The following is a 19,833-nucleotide window of genomic DNA, read 5'->3' as shown; positions in this document are numbered from 1 at the left end:
AACTATAGTACCTTCTTAGGTTGTAGGCGTGCCATGACCTAGGAAGCTCTCGCCCATCGAGTTCGGACAGTCTGTAGTAGCCATTTCCAAGTACTTCTATGACTCGGTAGGGTCCTTTCCAGTTTGCTGCCAGCTTTCCTTCTCCAGGTCGAGTTGTTCCGATATCATTTCGGATTAGGATGAGGTCGCTCTCAGCAAAAACTCGCTGTACTACCTTTTGATTGTATCTCGAAGCCATTTGATGTTTTAACGCTTCTTCTCTGATCCGAGCTCTTTCTTGGACTTCCGGAAGTAGGTCGAGTTCTTCCCTTTATAGTTGGGAGTTGGCTTCCTCATTATAGTGGATCACTCTGGGCGACCCTTCTTCAATCTCTACTGGGATCATTGCCTCCATTCCATACGCTAATTGGAAGGGTGATTCCTTTGTGGTGGAATTTGGTATTGTTCGATATGCCCATAGGACTTATGGGAGCTCCTTAGCCCAGGCTCCCTTTGCGTCCTGTAATCTCCATTTCAGCCCAGCCAATATGACTTTGTTGGCAGCGTCGGCTTGTCCATTGGCTTGGGGATGTTCTACGAAAGTGAAGTGTTGTTTTATGTTCAAGTCGGCCACTAATTTTCTGAAGCCTGCATCTGTGAATTGGGTACCTGATGAGAAGATAATCTATATGCTTTTTGGCATTGTTTTTAGGTAGTTTCTAGTAGGATCTAGCTACTTTTAGGGATGTTTTCATTAGTTTTTATGCAAAATTTACATTTCTGGACTTTACTATGAGTTTGTGTGTTTTTCTGTGATTTCAGGTATTTTCTGGCTGAAATTGAGGGAGCTGAGCAAAAATCTGATTCAGGCTGACAAAGGACTGCTGATACTGTTCGATTTTGACCTCTCTGCACTCAAAATGGATTTTCTGGAGCTACAGAACTCCAAATTGCCTGCTCTCAATGGCGTTGGAAAGTATACATCCAGATCTTTCCAGAAATACTTTATTCGAATCAAGATGATGCAAACTGACGTTTAACGCCAGTTCCAAGCTGCATTCTAGAGTAAAACGCCAGAAACACATCACAAACCAGAGTTAAACGCCAAACAGACGTTACAACTTAGCGTTTAACTCCAAAAAAAGCCTCTGCACGTGTAAAGCTCAAGCTCAGCCCAAGCACACACCAAAGTGGGCCCCGGAAGTAGACTTATGCATTTAGACTTATTTCTGTAAACCCTAGTAACTAGTCTAGTATAAATAGGACATTTTACTATTGTATTAGACATCCTTGGATTATTTTTGGATTACCTTATGATCCTTTGATCACGTTTATGGGGGCTGGCCATTCGGCCATGCCTGAACCTTGATCACTTATGTACTTTCAACGGTAGAGTTTCTACACACCATAGACAAGGGTGTGGAGCTCTGCTGTACCTCGAGTTTTAATGCAATTTCTACTATTTTCTCTTCAATTCAGCTTATTCTTGTTCTAAGATATCCGTTGCACTTCAACCTGGTGGATGTGATGATCCGTGACACTCATCATCATCCATCCTTATGAATGCATAACTGACAACCACATCCGTTCTACCTTAGACCGAGCGTGTGTCTCTTGGATTCCTTTATCAGAATCTTCATGGTATAAGCTAGAACCCTTTGGCGGTCATTCTTGAGAATCCGAAAAGTCTAAACCTTGTCTATGGTATTTCGAGTAGGAATCAGGGATTGAATGACTGTGATGAGCTTCAAACTCGCGATTATTGGGCGTGATGACAAACACAAAAGAATTAATGGATTCTATTCCGACATAATCAAGAACCGACAGATGATTAGCCGTGCTGTGACAAGAGCATTTTGACCTTTTTCACTGAGAGGATGGGAAGTAGCCATTGACAACAGTGATGCCCTACATACAGCTTGCCATGGAAAGGAGTATGAAGGATTGAAAGTAAGAAAGCAGTATGTTGCAGAGATTCAACAGGGATAAAGCATCTCCATACACTTATCTGAAATTTCCACCAATGATTTACATAAGTATTTCTATCTTTATTTTATGTTTTATTTATCTTTATATTCGAAAACTCCATAACTATTTGAATCAGCCTAACTGAGACCTACAAGATGACCATAGCTTGCTTCATACCAACAATCTCCATGGGATCGACCCTTACTCACATGAGATTTATTACTTGGACGACCTACTGCACTTGCTGGTTAGTTGTGCAGAGTTGTGAAGAAAGTGCTGAGTTAGTAGATGCGCATACCAAGTTGAATGCCATTGTTAGAGATCACAATTTCGTGCACCAAGTTTTTGGCACCATTGCCGGGGATTGTTCGACTTTGGAGAACTGACGGTTCATCTTGTTGCTCAGATTAGGTAATTTTCTTTTCAAAAATTTTTCAAAAACCTTTCAATAATTTTTTTATTATTTTTATTTGGTTTCGTTTCTCTAAAAATAATTTTCGAAAAAAATCCAAAAAAAATTTTGCAAAATCATAAAATCAAAAAAATATTTTGTATTTCTTGTTTGAGTCTATAGTCAAATTTTAATTTTGGTGTCAATTGCATGTTTTTAAAATTTATGCATTCTTTTTTCGAAAATTCATGCATGTGTTCTTCATGATCTTCAAGTTGTTCTTGATAAGTCTTCTTGTTTGATCTTTAAATTTTCTTGTTTTGTGTCTTTTGTTGTTTTTCATATGTATTCTTGCATTCATAATGTCTAAACATGAAAAATTTCTAAGTTTGGTGTCTTGCATGTTTTTCTTTTTTTGAAAATTTTAAAAAATAAGTCTTGATGTTCATCTTGACCTTCAAAGTGTTCTTGGTGTTCATCTTGACATTCATAGTGTTCTTGCATGCATCATGTGTTTTGATTCAAAATTTTCATGTTATGAGTCATTTTTGTGTTTTTCTCTCTCATCCTTAAAAATTCAAAAAATCAAAAAATATCTTTTCCTTATTTTTTCTCAAAATTTCCAAAATTTGAGTTGACTTTGTCAAAATTTTTTAAAACTTAGCTATTTCTTATAAGTCAAGTCAAATTTTCAATTTAAAAATCTTATCTTTTCAAAATCTTTTTCAAAAATCAAATATTTTTTATTTTTCTATTATTTTTGAAAATTTTTAAAATTTATTTTCAAAATCTTTTTCTTATCTTTATTTCAAAATTTCGAAAACTTTACTAACAATTAATGTGATTGATTCAAAAATTTGAAGTTTGTTACTTTCTTGTTAAGAAAGGTTCAATCTTTAAATTCTAGAATCATATCTTTTAGTTTCTTGTTAGTCAAGTAATCAATTTTAATTTTAAAAATTAAATCTTTTTCAAAATATCTTTTTCAATCATATCTTTTAAAAATATCTTTTTTCAAATCATATCTTTTTCAAAATCAATTTCAAAATATCTTTTCTAACTTCTTATCTTTTTAAAATTGATTTTTAAATCTTTTTCAACTAACTAATTGACTTTTTATTTGTTTTAAAATTCTTATCTTTTTCAAAACAACGTAACTATTTTCTCTTCTCTAATTTTCGAAAATTCCTTCCTCTTTTTCAAAACTTTCTTAATTTATTCACTAACACTTCTCTTCATCTCAAGAATTCGAACCTATCTTCACCCTTGTGTTTGGATTCTTACCTTTTCCTTCTTCTATTCTTTTCTTCTTCTACTAACATAAAGGAATCTCTCTACTGTGGTAAAGAAGATCCCTATTGTTATTTTCTGTTCCCTTCTTTTTCATATAAGCAGGAGTAAGGACAAGAACATTCTTGTTGAAACAGATCCTGAACCTGAAAGGACTCTAAAGAGGAAACTAAGAGAAGCTAAATTACAACAATCCAGAGACAACCTTACAAAAATTTTTGAGAAAGAAGAGGAGATGGCAGCCAAAAAAATAATGCAAGGAGGATGCTTGGTGATTATCCTACACCTACTTCCAAGTTTAATGGAAGAAGCATCTCGATCTCTACCATTGGAGCAAACAATTTTGAGCTGAAACCTCAACTAGTTGCTCTAATGCAACAGAACTACAAGTTCCATGGACTTCTATCAGAAGATCCCTACCAGTTTTTAACTGAGTTCTTGCAGATCTGTGAGACTGTTAAGACTAATGGAGTAGATCCTGATGTCTACAGGCTCATGCTTTTCCCTTTTGCTATAAGAGACAGAGCTAGAACATGGTTGGACTCACAACCTAAAGATAGCTTGGACTCTTGGGATAAGCTGGTCACGGCCTTCTTGGCTAAGTTCTTTCCTCCTCAAAAGCTGAGCAAGCTTAGAGTGGATATTCAAACCTTCAAACAAAAAGATGGTGAATCCCTCTATGATGCTTGGGAAAGATACAAACAGATGACCAAAAGGTGTCCTTCTGACATGCTTTCAGAGTGGACCATTCTGGATATATTCTATTATGGTCTATCTGAATTCTCTAAGATATCACTGGACCATTCTGCAGGTGGATCCATTCACCTAAAGAAAACACCTGCAGAAGCTCAACAACTCATTGACATGGTTGCAAATAACCATTTCATGTACACTTCTGAGAGGAATTCTGTGAGTAATGGGATGCCTCAGAGGAAGGGAGTTCTTGAAATTGATGCTCTGAATGCCATATTGGCTTAGAACAAAATGTTGACTCAGCAAGTCAACATGATTTCTCAAAGTCTGAATGGATGGCAAAATGCATCCAACAGTACTAAAGAGGCATCTTCTGAAGAAGAAGCTTATGATCCTGAGAACCCTACAATAGCAGAGGTAAATTACATGGGTGAACCTTATGGAAACACCTATAATTCTTCATGGAGAAATCATCCAAATTTCTCATGGAAGGATCAATAAAAGCCTCAAGAAGGCTTTAATAATGGTGGAAGAAATAGGCTCAGCAATAGCAAGCCTTTTCCATCATCTTTTCAGCAACAGACAGAGAATTCTGAGCAGAGCACCTCTAACTTAGCAAACATAGTCTCTGATCTGTTTAAAGCCACTTTAAGTTTCATGAGTGAAACAAGGTCCTCCATTAGAAATTTAGAGGCACAAGTGGGCCAGCTGAGTAAGAAAGTCACTGAAACTCCTCCTAGTACTCTCCCAAGCAATACTGAAGAGAATCTAAAAAGAGAGTGCAAGGCCATTGACATAATCAACATGGCCAAACCTAGAGAGGAAGGAGAGGATGTGAATCCCAATGAGGAAGACCTCATGGGACATCTCTCAAGCAAGAAGGAGTTCCCTATTGAGGACCCAAAGGAATCTGAAGGTCATATAGAGACCATAGAGATTCCATTAAACCTCCTTCTACCATTCATGAGCTTTGAGAACTATTCTTCCTCTGAAGAGGATGAAGATGTAACTGGAGAGCAAGTTGCTCAATATCTAAGAGCCATCATGAAGCTAAATGCCAAGTTGTTTGGTAATGAGACTTGGGAAGGTGAACCTCCCTTGCTCATTAGTGAACTAGATACATGGGTTCAGCAAACTTTACCTCAAAAGAAACAAGATCCTAGTAAATTCTTAATACCCTGCACCATAGGTACCATGACCTTTGAGAAGGCTCTGTGTGACTTGGAGTCAGGGATAAATCTTATGCCACTCTTTGTAATGGAGAAGCTGGGGATCATTGAGGTACAACCTGCCATATTCTCACAACAGATGGCAGACAAGTCAGTAAGACAAGCTTACGAATTGGTAGAGGACGTGTTAATGAAGGTTGAAGGCCTTTACATCCCTGCTGATTTCATAATCTTAGACACTAGGAAGGAGGAGGATGAAAGCATCATCCTTGGAAGACCTTTCCTAGCCACAGTAGGAGCTGTAATAGATGTTAACAGAGGAGAATTAGTCCTTCAATTGAATGGGGACTACCTTGCATTTGAAGTTCAAGGATACTCCTCTGCAACCATGAGAGGAAGCTTGAAAAGCTTCTCTCAATACAGAGTCAAACAAAGCCCCCCACAATCAAACTCTAAGTTTGATGTTGGGAGGCCACAACCAAACTCTATGTTTGGTGTTGAATCTCCACATTCAAACTCTACGTTTGGTGTTGGGAGTCTACAATATTGACCCGATCACCTGTGAGGCTCCATGAGAGCCCAATGTCAAGCTATTGACATTAAAGGAGCGCTTATTGGGAGGCAACCCAATTTTTATTTATCTAATTCTATTTTTATTTTTATTGTTCTTTTATGTTTTATTAGGTTCATGATCATGTGGAGTCACAAAATAAATACTAAAATTAAAAACATAATCAAAAATAGCAGACGAAACAGCACACCCTGGAGGAAGGGCTTACTGGCGTTTAAACGCTAGTAAGGAGCATCTGGCTGGCGTTCAACGCCAGAACAGAACATGGATCTGGCGTTGAATGCCAGAAACATGCAGCAATCTGGTGTTTAAATGCCAGGATTGCACACTGAGGAAAGCTGGCGTTCAACGATGAAACATGCTACAGACTGGCGTTGAACGCCCAAAACAAGCATAGAACTGGCGTTTAACATTAGAAACAAGCATCAATCCGGTGTTAAATGCCAGGATTGCATGCAGAGGGCATTTTACACGCCTCATTGGTGTAGGGATGTAAATCCTTGACACCTCAAGATCTGTGGACCCCATAGGAACCCTACCTACCTCAACTCACCCTCTCTCTTTTTTACACAATCCAATAACACTCTTCCCCAAAAACCCTTCACCAATCACCTCAATCTCTCTTCCCCATCACCTCTTCACCACTCACATCCATCCACTCTTCCCCATAAACCCCACCTACCTTCAAAATTCAAAATCTCTTTCCCACCCAAACCCACCCTGAATGGCCGAACCAACTCCCTCTTCCTTCACTATATAAACCCCTCCATCCTTCTTCATTTTCACACAACACAACCCTCTCTTCTCTCCCTTGGCCGAATACACATCTCTCTCCCTCTCCTCCTTATTTTCTTCTTCTTCTTCTATTCTTTCTTCTTTTGCTTGAGGGCGAGCAATATTCTAAGTTTGGTGTGGGAAAAGCATAGCTTTTTTTATTTTTCCATAACCACCTATGGCACCTAAGGCCGGAAAAACCTCTAGAAAAGGGAAAGGGAAGACAAAAGCTTCCACCTCCGAGTCATGGGAGATGGAGAGATTCATCTCAAAAGCCCATCAAGACCACTTCTATGAAGTTGTGGCCAAGAAGAAGGTGATCCCCGAGGTCCCTTTCAAGCTCAAGAAAATGAGTATCCAGAGATCCGACATGAGATCCAAAGAAGAGGTTGGGAAGTTCTGACCAACCCCATTCAACAAGTCAAAATCCTAATGGTTCAAGAGTTCTATGCCAATACATAGATCACTAGGAACCATGATCAAAGTATGAACCCGAATCCAAAGAATTATTTTACAATGTGTTCCGAGGGTTACCTGAAACGTGTAGCTCGGTCGTCTGGAAAGGCCCGAGGTGGGGGTTCAGGGACCCGAGCTTGATATGTAGAGTGGTTGGTGGTTGTACCTGCAATGACACTCCGATGCTTAAGTTAGCATGGGTCCAAGCAGATATGTGTAGAATGTGGAATGAATGCCATACCTGGGTGCTCCAGTGTATTTATAGTAGTTGGCCGTGATCTTCCCTGGATAAGATATTCTTATCTTTATCTTATCTTTGGGAGTTTTATCTCTATCTTTGTGGAACCGCCCTTTCTAGGCCTTTTCGGCCTTTAGGTTTTGGGCTGCGTTCCTTTTGATGGGCCTTCCTTGCTTTATTTGTCCGAGGTCCGACATTTAGGCGTGAGCCTTAGGACGAGGTCGGACCTTTTATAAATTTGCCGAGTTGGAGGAGCTCGGTCAGGGTATGAACAGTGCCCCTGCCCGAGTTCGTCCTTTTTGGGAGGTCGAGCTCGGGCATAATAGTTTTTCAAAATTCAAAAATGGCCGTTCCTGCATTTATTGCATTTTACCGTTTTTTTCTTGATTTCCGTTCGGGCCTTGTGAAGGCTTTATTTATTTGCCCCTTTCCTCCTTTTTCTGCGTTTTTGTTTTATCCTTTCCGAGCACTGCTTCTTCTTTCTCTTTGCTCTGCTTCCCCGAATCTCTCCGTGTGTCTTTCTGGGGTTCCCTCTGCGCCGTCGTTTCGTTCTCCTTGCTTCGGAGCTCGTCGTCTTCGTTTCTTTCTTCCAGGTTTGTTCCCATGTTTCTCTTTTCTTGTGCACATATGCTTCTGTTCTTTGTGTGGCTCTTGTTTTGTTTCTTTTTCTTTATGCCTGGGTTGCCCCGAAAAGAGGCGCCGCCATTGCTTTGTTGTTTGTATATGGGGGGCTCTTTTTTGTTCTCCGGTATTTTTGTTCCGGGTTGCCGCGTTTTCTTCGTGGGGTTTTTGTTTCTTGTTTTGCTGAATGGGTTTTCGCTGTCTCCTTTATGTGATTTTTGCTTGCTGCTGTATTCTTCTTTGTAGGTAAAAAAATTTTATGTCTCGAAAGGTTCTTCAAGCGATGTCGACTAAGATTCCATGTGGTCTTGGTTGGATAGACCCTCTTCCTCTAAGAGTCCCTTCTGTGGTAGATTCTGAGTATTTAGCTAGGTTCCGTAGGCACTGTAGCATATGTGAGAATAGGGAGTCTGAGAGGGATTACGAACTAGTGGCCCCGGAATCCGAGGAGAGAGTGTGCTTCCCGCCCTTAGATAGTTCCGAGAAGCTCTTCTTTTATGCTTATGATTGTTTTTTCTCTAAGCTGAGTGTCTGACTTCCCTTTACCGATCTGGAGTCCGAGGTGTTATGGTCTTGTAACCTTGCCCCTACGCAGCTCCATCCAAATTCTTGGGCGTTTTTAAAGCTGTTTCAACTTTTGTGTCAGTTTTTGGGCGTCTCTCCCTCTATTTCTCTTTTTTCCTATTTGTTTGTGTTGACGAAGCCGGGGTCGGGTGGAGGGAAGGTATCTTGGGTCTCTTTTAGAGCTAACCAGGGGAGGAAGTTTTGTACCTTGTACGATGAGTCCTTTCATGATTTTAAGAACTTTTATTTCAAGGTCCGGGCTACTGGAGACGTCCGACCTTTCTTTCTAGACGAGAGTGGGGAGCCTTCTTTTCCTCTTTGTTGGCAGGAGAATGTAGTGTCTGCTAAGTATACCTTTGAGAGTTTAGATGAGGTGGAGCAGGCTTTTGTGGGTGTGGTGAGCAGTTTATGGGGTCGGGCACCTCACTTGGACACGAAGAAAATGTTGGGAGATCCAAGCCTTCTCCGTTCCGAGTTAGGTAGTTCCCGACCTCTCAGAGATTCATCTTTTTTAGTATTTTGGTTTTCCTTGTTTTGGTGGAATTTCTGTCGTGGTAATCCTTTTTCTTTTATTTCTGCAGAGATGTCTTCTCAGGCGGATTCCATGAAGTTCCTTCGTCGGACGAAGAAGTCTGTGGCTGCTCGAAATATCGAGGCTGGGGAGGCTTCTGCCCGATCTTCTCCGAAGAAGACTACTGTGGGTGTCACTACTCGGTCGAAGACTATTCCGACTCCCCAGTTCCGAGCTATTAATCAAGATCCTCCGACCTCTGGACCCGGTCACTCTTCCCCGCCTTCGTCCTCGGGTCCTCCTCCCAAGAAACAGAAGACCTCTCAAGAGCTTGCGGGTTTTAATGACAAGGATTTTGATGCTCTTGGTTGGATTGAACAGCATATTCTCCCTCAGACCTTTATTTCTACTGATGATGTGTCTATGGAGCATCATTTTCAGTATATGGCGCGGAGTTGTGTCCGGATGGCTAGTCTTCATGCCGCTATTGCCCGGGAGTTCAAGAAATCCCCCATTGGTGCGACCAGCTCCCGACTTGAGAAGGCTCAGTCTGAGTTCGAGAGGATTAGTGAACTGAAGGCTGCTAGGATTACTGAGCTGGAGGCGTCTTTGGAGAAGGAGAAGGCTAAAGCTACCGCGGCTGTGGCGGCAGCGAAAGCATCTGAGGAGATGGCGAAGGCGGCGACGGAGAATTATACTCGGATATATGCCGAGCTTGTGGAGACAAAGGAGAGATTGCAATCCGCTCAGGATGGTTTTTACGAGCTAGAAGGTCATGTGGCTAAGGGTATGGATGCTATGTTTGAAAATTTGAAGGCTCAGGTCCGGGTTCTTGCTCCTAACCTGGATCTGAGCTTATTTAGTACGGATAACGTTGTTGTGGAGGGAAAGATTGTTCCTGCTCCCAACGAGGATGAGGTTCCGGTGTCCGACCCCAAAGTTCCGGTTGCGAACCCGACTTCACCTTTGGCCGGGGATGGATCTGGTGTGGAGGTTTTAAACCGAGATGACGGTGCCGTCGATGCTGTCCCGATTTCTATGTTTCCGCCGCAGCCTTCTGTTGATGTGGAGTCCGGAAAGGACCTTGATCCTCTGTAACCCTTTTATCTTTGGTTTTTTGCCCGGCCTGTGGGCTCTTTTTGTTTTTGGATGGTTTCTGTGGACGCTTTTGGACACCTTTTTGCTTTTAGCTACTTGTAGTAACTTTTTAGCGTATTATGCGGTGTTTGCGTTTTGACTTTTTGTTCCGCTTTTATGCTTTTTAGTTGTTTTTGGATAACAACCTTTTAGCTAGCGCTTGAAACTTTTTGATTTCGTTTTTCTTGTACTTTTTAGTTGTTTTTGTATAGCAACTTTTTAGTAAGCGTTTTCGAAATCTTTGCTTTCGCCGTTTTAAGGCTTCTTTCTTGGATCCGGGCTTTTTCTTGGACCTCGGGCGTTCGAGTACCTCCCTTTGTTGGGTCCGACCTCGTTGTTGGTCGGCCTTTTAAGTTATTTTTGTAATCTCTTTTTATGTGGCTTTTTGAGCCTTTTCAGAGTTGCTTTATAACTTCTCACATTAATTTGAACCTCGTCGCTTTATCTTTGCCGACCTTGTGTGGTCTCTTGGCAAATGATTTTTTGCGTTTTGCCGAGCATAAATTAATGCGCCTTGGGGGGGTACTTTCTTTAGGATTTGTTTCATCATGAGGAAGAAGAAAAGAAAATAGAAAAATTTGATTAGTATTAAAAAAGAAAGAATATTTACAGAGTGTTTACCCTTGACTAGGTCGGGTGCCTTACTTGACCGGGTGTCTCATTAAAAAACCCTTGTAGGGAAAAAGAGTACACCTCGGGTTAAGTTTTTCTAGCTGTAGTACCGTCTTAGATTACAGGCGTGCCAGGCCCTGGGCAGCTCATTGCCTTCTAGGTCGGATATTTTGTAATAGCCTGTTCCTAAGACTCCTGTTACTTTGTAGGGTCCTTTCCAATTTGCAGCTAGCTTTCCTTCTCCCGACTTTTGTGTTCCGATGTCATTTCGGATTAAAATCAGGTCGTGAATGGAGAAGCTTCGCTTTATTACTTTCTGATTGTATCTGAGGGCCGTTCGCCGTTTTAAGGCTTCTTCTCGGATCCGGGCTCTTTCTCGGACCTCGGGGAGGAGGTCGAGTTCTTCCTTTTGTGCCTGCGGGTTACCTTCTTCGTTGTAGAAGATGACTCTGGGTGACCCTTCATCTATTTCGATAGGAATCATTGCCTCCATCCCGTAAGCTAGTCGGAATGGCGATTCTCCCGTTGTAGAGTGTGGTGTTGTCCGATATGCCCATAGTACCTGGGGGAGCTCCTCGGCCCATGCCCCTTTGGCCTCTTGGAGTCTTCGTTTTAACCCGGCCAAGATGACTTTATTTGCGGCCTCTGCTTGTCCATTGGCTTGTGGGTGCTCGACTGAGGTGAATTGCTGTTTGATTTTTAGTTCGGCCACCAAGTTCTGAAAACTTGTGTCCGTGAACTATGTTCCATTGTCTGTTGTGATGGAGTAGGGGACTCCGAACCTTGTGACAATGTTTTTGTATAGGAATTTGCGGCTTTTCTGAGCCGTAATGGTGGCTAATGGTTCAGCTTCGATCCATTTTGTGAAGTAGTCGACCCCTACTATGAGGTATTTGACTTGCCCCGGTCCTTGGGGGAACGGGCCGAGTAGGTCAAGTCCCCATTTTGCGAAGGGCCATGGTGCGGTGATGCTTGATAAGGTTTTCTGGTGGTGCCTTGTGGAAATTGGCGTGTTTTTGGCAGGGGGGCATATTTTCACAAATTCCGTTGCGTCTTTCTGTAAGGTCGGCCAGTAGAACCCGGCCCGGACTACTTTTTTGGATAATGCCCGAGCTCCGAGATGGTTCCCACACATGCCTCCGTGGACTTCTTCGAGGACGTTCTTTGTTTCTGAGGTCGGGACGCACCTAAGGAGGGGATTTGAGAATCCTCTTCTGTATAATACGTCGTGAATTAGTGTATAATTCTGGGCGTCTTTCGTGAGTCTTTTAGCTTCCTTTCTTTCGGCGGGAAGAGTTCCCGACTTCAGGTAGTTGAGTATGGGGGTCATCCATCCTTGCTGTTGGTTGGATATATTTAGCGTTTCTTCCTCTCTTAGCACGGAGGGGGATTGTAAGGTTTCCTGGAGGAGACTTCTGTTGTTGCCTCCGGGCTTGGTGCTGGCGAGCTTTGAGAGGGCGTCTGCCCGGGCGTTTTGTTCCCGAGGTATGTGCTGAATCTGTATCTCTGAGAAGTGGCGTAGTTGCGCCTGTGTTTGGTCCAGGTATTTTTTCATGGTGGGGTCTTTGGCCTGGTAGCTTCCATTTACTTGTGATGTGACGACCTGGGAGTCGCTGAAGATCGTGATTTTCTGGGCTCCGACCTCTTCGGCTAGCTTTAGACCTGCTAGTAGGGCCTCGTATTCGGCTTGGTTGTTCGAAGCCTGGAACTCGAATTTTAGGGATAGTTCTATCCGCGTTCCTTGGTCGCTTTCGAGTATAACCCCGGCTCCGCTTCCAATTTTATTTGAGGACCCGTCGACATACAGGTTCCATGAGAGTGGGGTTCCAGGGGTCTCAGTGTATTCTGCGATGAAGTCGGCTAGATACTGAGACTTTATGGTAGTCCGGGTTTCATAGTGGAGGTCGAACTCGGACAGCTCCACCGCCCATTGCAGTATTCGTCCTGCCAGGTCTGTTTTTTGGAGGATGTGTCTCATGGGTTGGTTTGTCCGGACTTTGATGGTGTGGGCTTGAAAGTAGGGACGGAGCCTCCGGGCTGTGAACACTAGGGGATAGGCGAATTTTTCTATCTTCTGATAGTTTAATTCGGCCCCTTGTAGTGCCTTGCTTACAAAGTATATGGGGCATTGTCCTTGGTCATTTTCTCGTATTAATGCTGAAGCGACTGCTCGATGTCCAACCGAGAGGTATAGTACGAGCTCTTCTCCTTTGAAAGGTCGGGTAAGGATTGGTGGCTGCCCGAGGAATTCCTTGAATTCTTGAAAGGCTTTTTCGCACTCCGGGGTCCATGAGAAGGGCTTCCCTTTCTTTAGGAGTGAGTAGAGAGGTAGTGACTTTATTGCTGATCCTGCCAAGAATCTTGATAGGGCGGCTAGCCTTCCATTCAGTTGTTGTACTTCTTTGACACACGTCGGGCTCTTCATATTGAGTATCGCTTGGCATTTGTCCGGGTTTGCTTCGATGCCCCTTTGAGTCAGCATGAAGCCTAAGAATTTTCCGGCCTCTGCGGTGAAGGTGCACTTTGTCGGGTTAAGTCTCATGTTGTGTTTTCTGAGGGTACCGAAGATACTGGTGAGGTCGGTCAACAAGTTTTTGTCTTCTTGTGTCTTTACCAGCATGTCGTCGATATACACCTCCAGCTGTAATCCGATGTGCTCTGAGAACACTTTGTTCATTAGCCTCTGGTAGGTTGCCCCTGCGTTTTTCAGCCCGAAGGGCATCACTACGTAGCAGTAGTTTGCCCTTGGGGTTATGAACGAGGTCTTTTCTTGGTCGGGTCGGTACATCGGGATCTGATTGTATCCCGAGTATGCGTCCATGAAGGAGAGATATCTATAGCCTGAGGCTGCGTCTACTAAGGCGTCGATGTTTGGTAGTGGATATGGGTCTTTAGGGCAGGCTTTGTTGAGATCCGTGTAATCGACGCACATCCTCCATTTTCCATTGGGCTTTTTCACTAGGACCACGTTTGCGAGCCATAGGGGGTATTTTACTTCCCTAATGAACCCTGCATCTAGCAGTGCTTGTACTTGTTCTTCTATTGCTTGCATGCGCTCGGGTCCGAGCTTTCGGCGTCTTTGTTGGACAGGTCGGGATCCCGGGTAAACTGATAGCTTATGGCACATCAGGTCGGGGCTTATGCCTGGCATGTCGGAGGCTTTCCAGGCGAAGAGGTCGGAATTCTCCCTTAAGAGGGTTATGAGTTCCTCCTTTAGGCCCGTTTCGAGGTTTATTCCTATGTTTGTTATTTTTTCAGGTGTGTTCCCAATCTGGACTCTTTCGGTTTCTCCCTCTGGTTGTGGCCGAAGATCTTCTCGGGATTGAACTCGTCCGAGTTCTATTGTGTTGACCTCTTTCCCTTTTAGGCTCAGGCTTTCGTTGTAACATCGCCGCGCTAGTTTTTGGTCGCCTTTTAGGGTAGCGATTCCTTTTGCGGTAGGGAACTTCATACAGAGGTGTGGGGTCGAGACTATAGCTGCCAGTCTGTTCAGGGTTGGTCGCCCGATGAGGGCATTATATGCTGAAGCGACGTCGACTATAATGTAGTCGATGCTTAATGTTTTAGATTGCTCGCCTCTTCCAAAGGTAGTGTGTAGCGAGATGTATCCTAAGGGATGGATCGGGGTATCCCCTAGCCCAAACAGGTCGGTGGGATAGGCTTTTAGTTCTTTTTCTTCAAGTCCGAGCTTGTCGAAGGCCGTTTTGAACAGGATATCTGCTGAGCTTCCCTGGTCAATCAGGGTCCGATGTAAGTTGGCGTTTGCTAGGATAATGGTGATTACCATTGGATCGTCGTGCCCGGGTATTATCCCTTGAGCATCTTCTCGGGTAAATGAGATAGTAGGTAATTCGGGCAGGGGACTGTCTTCTCGGATGTGATAGACTTCTTTGAGGTGTCTTTTTCGCGAGGATCTGGATGTTCCTCCGCCTGCAAAACCTCCATTTATCATGTGAACGTGCCTTTCAGGGGTTCGCGGGATTTGTTCAGCCCGATCTTCGTTATCTCCTCGCCTCCTCTTCCTGGTCTCTTCTCCTTTCTCTGCTATGTATCTGTCGAGTTGTTTCAGTCGGTTTTGTTGTGCCCGGACTGCTTCTAGAATTTCCGAGCTCTTCTCTTTTTCGGAAATTTGTGGATCTTTGTTTGGGAGTGATGTCTTTGGGCGATTCTGTTTGTTTCTTCCTGGAGTGCGTGGTGATAGAGGGCTGTCCGGTCGTTCTCCGGTGTCGATTTCGTCCTCTTGTTCAGATGCAGCACGGTCATTGTTGTGAGGGTCGTCCGCCATGGTAGAGGGATGACTTCCAGGTCCCCGGCAACGGCGCCAATGTTCCGAGGGTTACCTGAAACGTGTAGCTCGGTCGTCTGGAAAGGCCCGAGGTGGGGGTTCAGGGACCCGAGCTTGATATGTAGAGTGGTTGGTGGTTGTACCTGCAATGACACTCCGATGCTTAAGTTAGCATGGGTCCAAGCAGATATGTGTAGAATGTGGAATGAATGCCATACCTGGGTGCTCCAGTGTATTTATAGTAGTTGGCCGTGATCTTCCCTGGATAAGATATTCTTATCTTTATCTTATCTTTGGGAGTTTTATCTCTATCTTTGTGGAACCGCCCTTTCTAGGCCTTTTCGGCCTTTAGGTTTTGGGCTGCGTTCCTTTTGATGGGCCTTCCTTGCTTTATTTGTCCGAGGTCCGACCTTTAGGCGTGAGCCTTAGGACGAGGTCGGACCTTTTATAAATTTGCCGAGTTGGAGGAGCTCGGTCAGGGTATGAACACAATGGTTCAGGGGAAATACTTAGATTTCAGTCCGGAAAATATGAGGTTGGCATTCAACTGGCCTATGATGCAAGAAGATGCACGCTCCTACACTAGAAGGGTCAACTTTGATCAAAAGTTGGACCAAGTACTTATGGACATATATGTGGAAGGAGCTCAATGGAAAAGAGACTCAAAAGGCAAGCTGGTTCAATTAAGAAGACTCGACCTAAAGCCTGTGGCTAGAGAATGGTTGGAATTTATCCAACACTCCATCATCCCCACTAGCAACCAATCCGAAGTTACTGTGGATCGGGCCATCATGATCCATAGCATCATGATTGGAGAGGAAGTAGAAGTTCATGAAGTCATCTCTCTTGAATTCTACAAAATAGCCGAAAATTCCTCCACCATGGCAAGGCTAGCTTTTCCTCATTTTATTTGTCATCTATGCTACTCAGCTGGAGTTATCATAGAAGGAGAAATTCTCATTGAAGAGGATAAGCCCATCACTAAGAAGAGGATAGAGCAAACAAGAGAGCCCATTCATGGATATCAAGAGACACATGAGGAAGCTTATCATCAAGAAATCCCTGAGATGCCTCAAGGGGATGCACTTTCCTCCCAACAACTATTGGGAACAACTCAACACTTCTCTATAAGACTTGAGTTATAACATAGACCAACTAAGGGTGGAACATCAAGAGCACTCCATCATTCTCCATGAGATTAGAGAAGATCAAAGAGCAATGAGGGAGGAGCAACAAAGGCAAGGAAGAGACATAGAAGAGCTCAAGGACATCATTGGTCCTTCAAGAAGAAGACGCCACCATCACTAAGGTGGACTCATTCCTTGTTCTTATTTTTCTATTTTTCGATTTTTATGCTTAATGTTTATCTATGTTTGTGTCTTTACTACATGATCATTAGTATTTAGTAACTATGTCTTAAGGCTATGAATAATTCCATGAATCCTTCACCTTTCTTAGATGAAAAATGTTTTAATACAAAAGAACAAGAAGTACATGAGTTTCGAATTCATCCTTGAATTTAATTTAATTATATTGATGTAGTGACAATACTTCTTGTTTTTTGAATGAATGCTTGAACATTGCATATTTTTTATCTTGTTGTTTATGAATGTTAAAATTGTTGGCTCTTGAAAGAATGATGAAAAAGAGAAATGTTATTGATGATCTGAAAAATCATGAAATTGATTCTTGAAGCAAGAAAAAGCAGTGAAAAAGCAAAAGCTTGTGAAAAATGTGGCAAAAAAATAGAAAGAAAAAGAAAAAGCAAGCAGAAAAAGCCAATAGCCCTTAAAACCAAAAGGCAAGGGTAAAAAGGATCCAAGGCTTTAAGCATCAATGGATAGGAGGGCCCAAGGAAATACATCCATGCCTAAGCAGCTAAATCAAGCTGTACCTAACCATGTGCTTGTGGCATGCAGGTCCAAGTGAAAAGCTTGAGACTGAGTGGTTAAAGTCATGATCCAAAGCAAAAAGAGTGTGCTTAAGAGCTCTGGACACCTCTAACTAGGGACTTAAGCAAAGCTGAGTCACAATCTGAAAAGGTTCACCCAATTATGTGTCTGTGGCATTTATGTATCCGGTGGTAATACTGGGAAACAAAGTGCTTAGGGCCACGGCCAAGACATATAAAAGTAGCTGTGTTCAAGAATCAACATACTTAACTAGGAGAATCAATAACACTATCTAAAATTCTAAGTTCCTATAGATGCCAATCATTCTAAACTTCAAAGGAAAAAGTGAGATGCCAAAACTGTTCAGAAGCAAAAAGCTACAAGTCCCGCTCATCTAATTAGAACTAATATTCATTGATATTTTGGGACTTATAGTATATTCTCTTCTTTTTATCCTATTTGATTTTCAGTTTCTTGGGGACAAGCAACAATTTAAGTTTGGTGTTGTGATGAGCGGATAATCTATACGCTTTTTGGCATTGTTTTTAGGTAGTTTCTAGTAGGATCTAGCTACTTTTAGGGATGTTTTCATTAGTTTTTATTGAAAATTTACATTTCTGGACTTTACTATGAGTTTGTGTGTTTTTCTGTGATTTTAGATATTTTCTGGCTGAAATTGAGGGACCTGAACAAAAATATGATTTAGGTTGAGAAAGGACTGCTGATGATGTTGGATTCTGACCTCCCTGCACTCAAAATGGATTTTCTGGAGCTATAGAACTCCAAATGGCGAGCTCTCAATGGCGTTGGAAAGTAGACATCCAGAGCTTTCCAGCCATATATAATGGTCCATTCTTTGTTCGAATCAAGATGATGCAAACTGGCGTTTAACGCCAGTTCCATGCTGCATTCTTGAGTAAAACACCAGAAACACGTCACAAACCAGAGTTAAACGCCAAACAGATGTTACAACTTAGTGTTTAACTCCAAAAGAAGCCTCTGCACGTGTAAAGCTGAAGCTCAGCCCAAGCACACACCAAAGTGGGTCCCGGAAGTGGATTTCTGCATTTAGACTTATTTCTGTAAACCCTAGTAACTAGTCTAGTATAAATAGGACATTTTACTATTGTATTAAACATCTTTGGATTATTTTTGGATTACCTTATGATCCTTTGATCACGTTTATGGGGCCTGGCCATTCGGCCAAGCCTGAACCTTGATCACTTATGTACTTTTAACGGTGGAGTTTCTACACACCACAGACTAAGGGTGTAGAGCTCTGCTGTACCTCGAATTTTAATGCAATTACTACGATTTTATCTTCAATTCAGCTTATTCTTGTTCTAAGATATCTGTTGCACTTCAACTTAATGGATGTGATGATCCGTGACACTCATCATCATCCATCCTTATGAACGCGTGACTGACAACCACTTCCGTTCTACCTTAGACCGAGCGTGTGTCTCTTGGATTCCTTAATCAGAATCTTCGTGGTATAAGCTAGAACCCTTTGGCGGTCATTCTTGAGAATCCAAAAAGTTTAAACCTTGTCTGTGGTATTCCAAGTAGGATTCAGGGATTGAATAACTGTGATGAGCTTCAAACTCGTGATTGTTGGGCATGATGACAAACGCAAAAGAATCAATGGATTCTATTCCGACATGATCGAGAACTGACAGATGATTAGCCGTGCTGTGACAAGAGCATTTGGACCTTTTTCACTGAAAGGATGGGAAGTATCCATTGACAATGGTGATGCCGTACATATAGCTTGCCATGGAAAGGAGTATGAAGGATTGAAAGTAAGAAAGCAGTATGTTGCAGAGATTCAACAGGGATAAAGCATCTCCATACACTTATCTGAAATTCCCACCAATGATTTACATAAGTATTTCTATCTTTATTTTATGTTTTATTTATCTTTATATTCGAAAACTCCATAACCATTTGAATCAGCCTGACTGAGATCTACAAGATGACCATAGCTTGCTTCATACCAACAATATCCGTGGGATCGACCCTTACTCACATAAGGTTTATTACTTGGACGACCCAGTGCACTTGCTGGTTAGTTGTGCGGAGTTGTGAAGAAAGTGCTGAGTTAGTAGATGCGCATACTGATGCCAAGGCATCTTAGGCTAGTTTCACTAGCATTTTTCTGTTAGTTTTAGTTGTTTTATGCATTTTCTTGAGCTTAAAGTAACCAAGAATGGTTAAATGAATAACAAAGCAATGAACCATCCAAACAGTATGATTTTGATGCAAATTCCATGAGTTTTTAGTTATATTACTTGAATGCTATGAATGGAAGATTTCTCATGAAATTTTGCAAGATTTTGATGCAGTTGTTTGGATGATTTCAGGGAAGAAGAGGTTAGGCAAGGAAGCAACAAAATCAATAAAGGAAGCTTGAATATCACATGTGGAGTTTAAGCTCCAGTTTAAGTTCCAGTTTAAGCTCCAGTTTAAGCTCCAGTTTAAGCTCCAGTTTAAGCTTAAACTGGAGCTTAAACGCCAGAATCCTGAAAGCTGAGAAAAGCTGAAAGTGGCGTTTAACCTCCAGTTTAACCTTAAACTGGAAGTTAAACGCCAGAATGAGAAATGCACCAGGGAGCATTTCCACGTTTAAGCTCCAGTTTAACCTTAAACTGGAGCTTAAACGTGTTCGACCCAATTTCCCCT

General features: G+C 42.3%; 1 non-coding gene across 1 annotated transcript; it reads right to left on the bottom strand.

Moving 5' to 3' along the window:
* Positions 1-4,255: 4,255 nt before the first annotated feature.
* Positions 4,256-4,363, bottom strand: LOC112700047 (small nucleolar RNA R71). Its single transcript, XR_003152971.1, has one exon. It is a non-coding gene; the product is annotated as a small nucleolar RNA R71 (small nucleolar RNA).
* Between the last annotated feature and the right edge of the window lie 15,470 nt (positions 4,364-19,833).

This window comes from Arachis hypogaea, chromosome 6 (genome assembly GCF_003086295.3).
Source record: "Arachis hypogaea cultivar Tifrunner chromosome 6, arahy.Tifrunner.gnm2.J5K5, whole genome shotgun sequence".
Classification (NCBI taxonomy): Eukaryota; Viridiplantae; Streptophyta; class Magnoliopsida; order Fabales; family Fabaceae; genus Arachis; species Arachis hypogaea.
The sequence above is the reverse complement of the archived record's forward strand: the minus strand, read 5'-3'. Positions and strand labels throughout refer to the sequence as shown.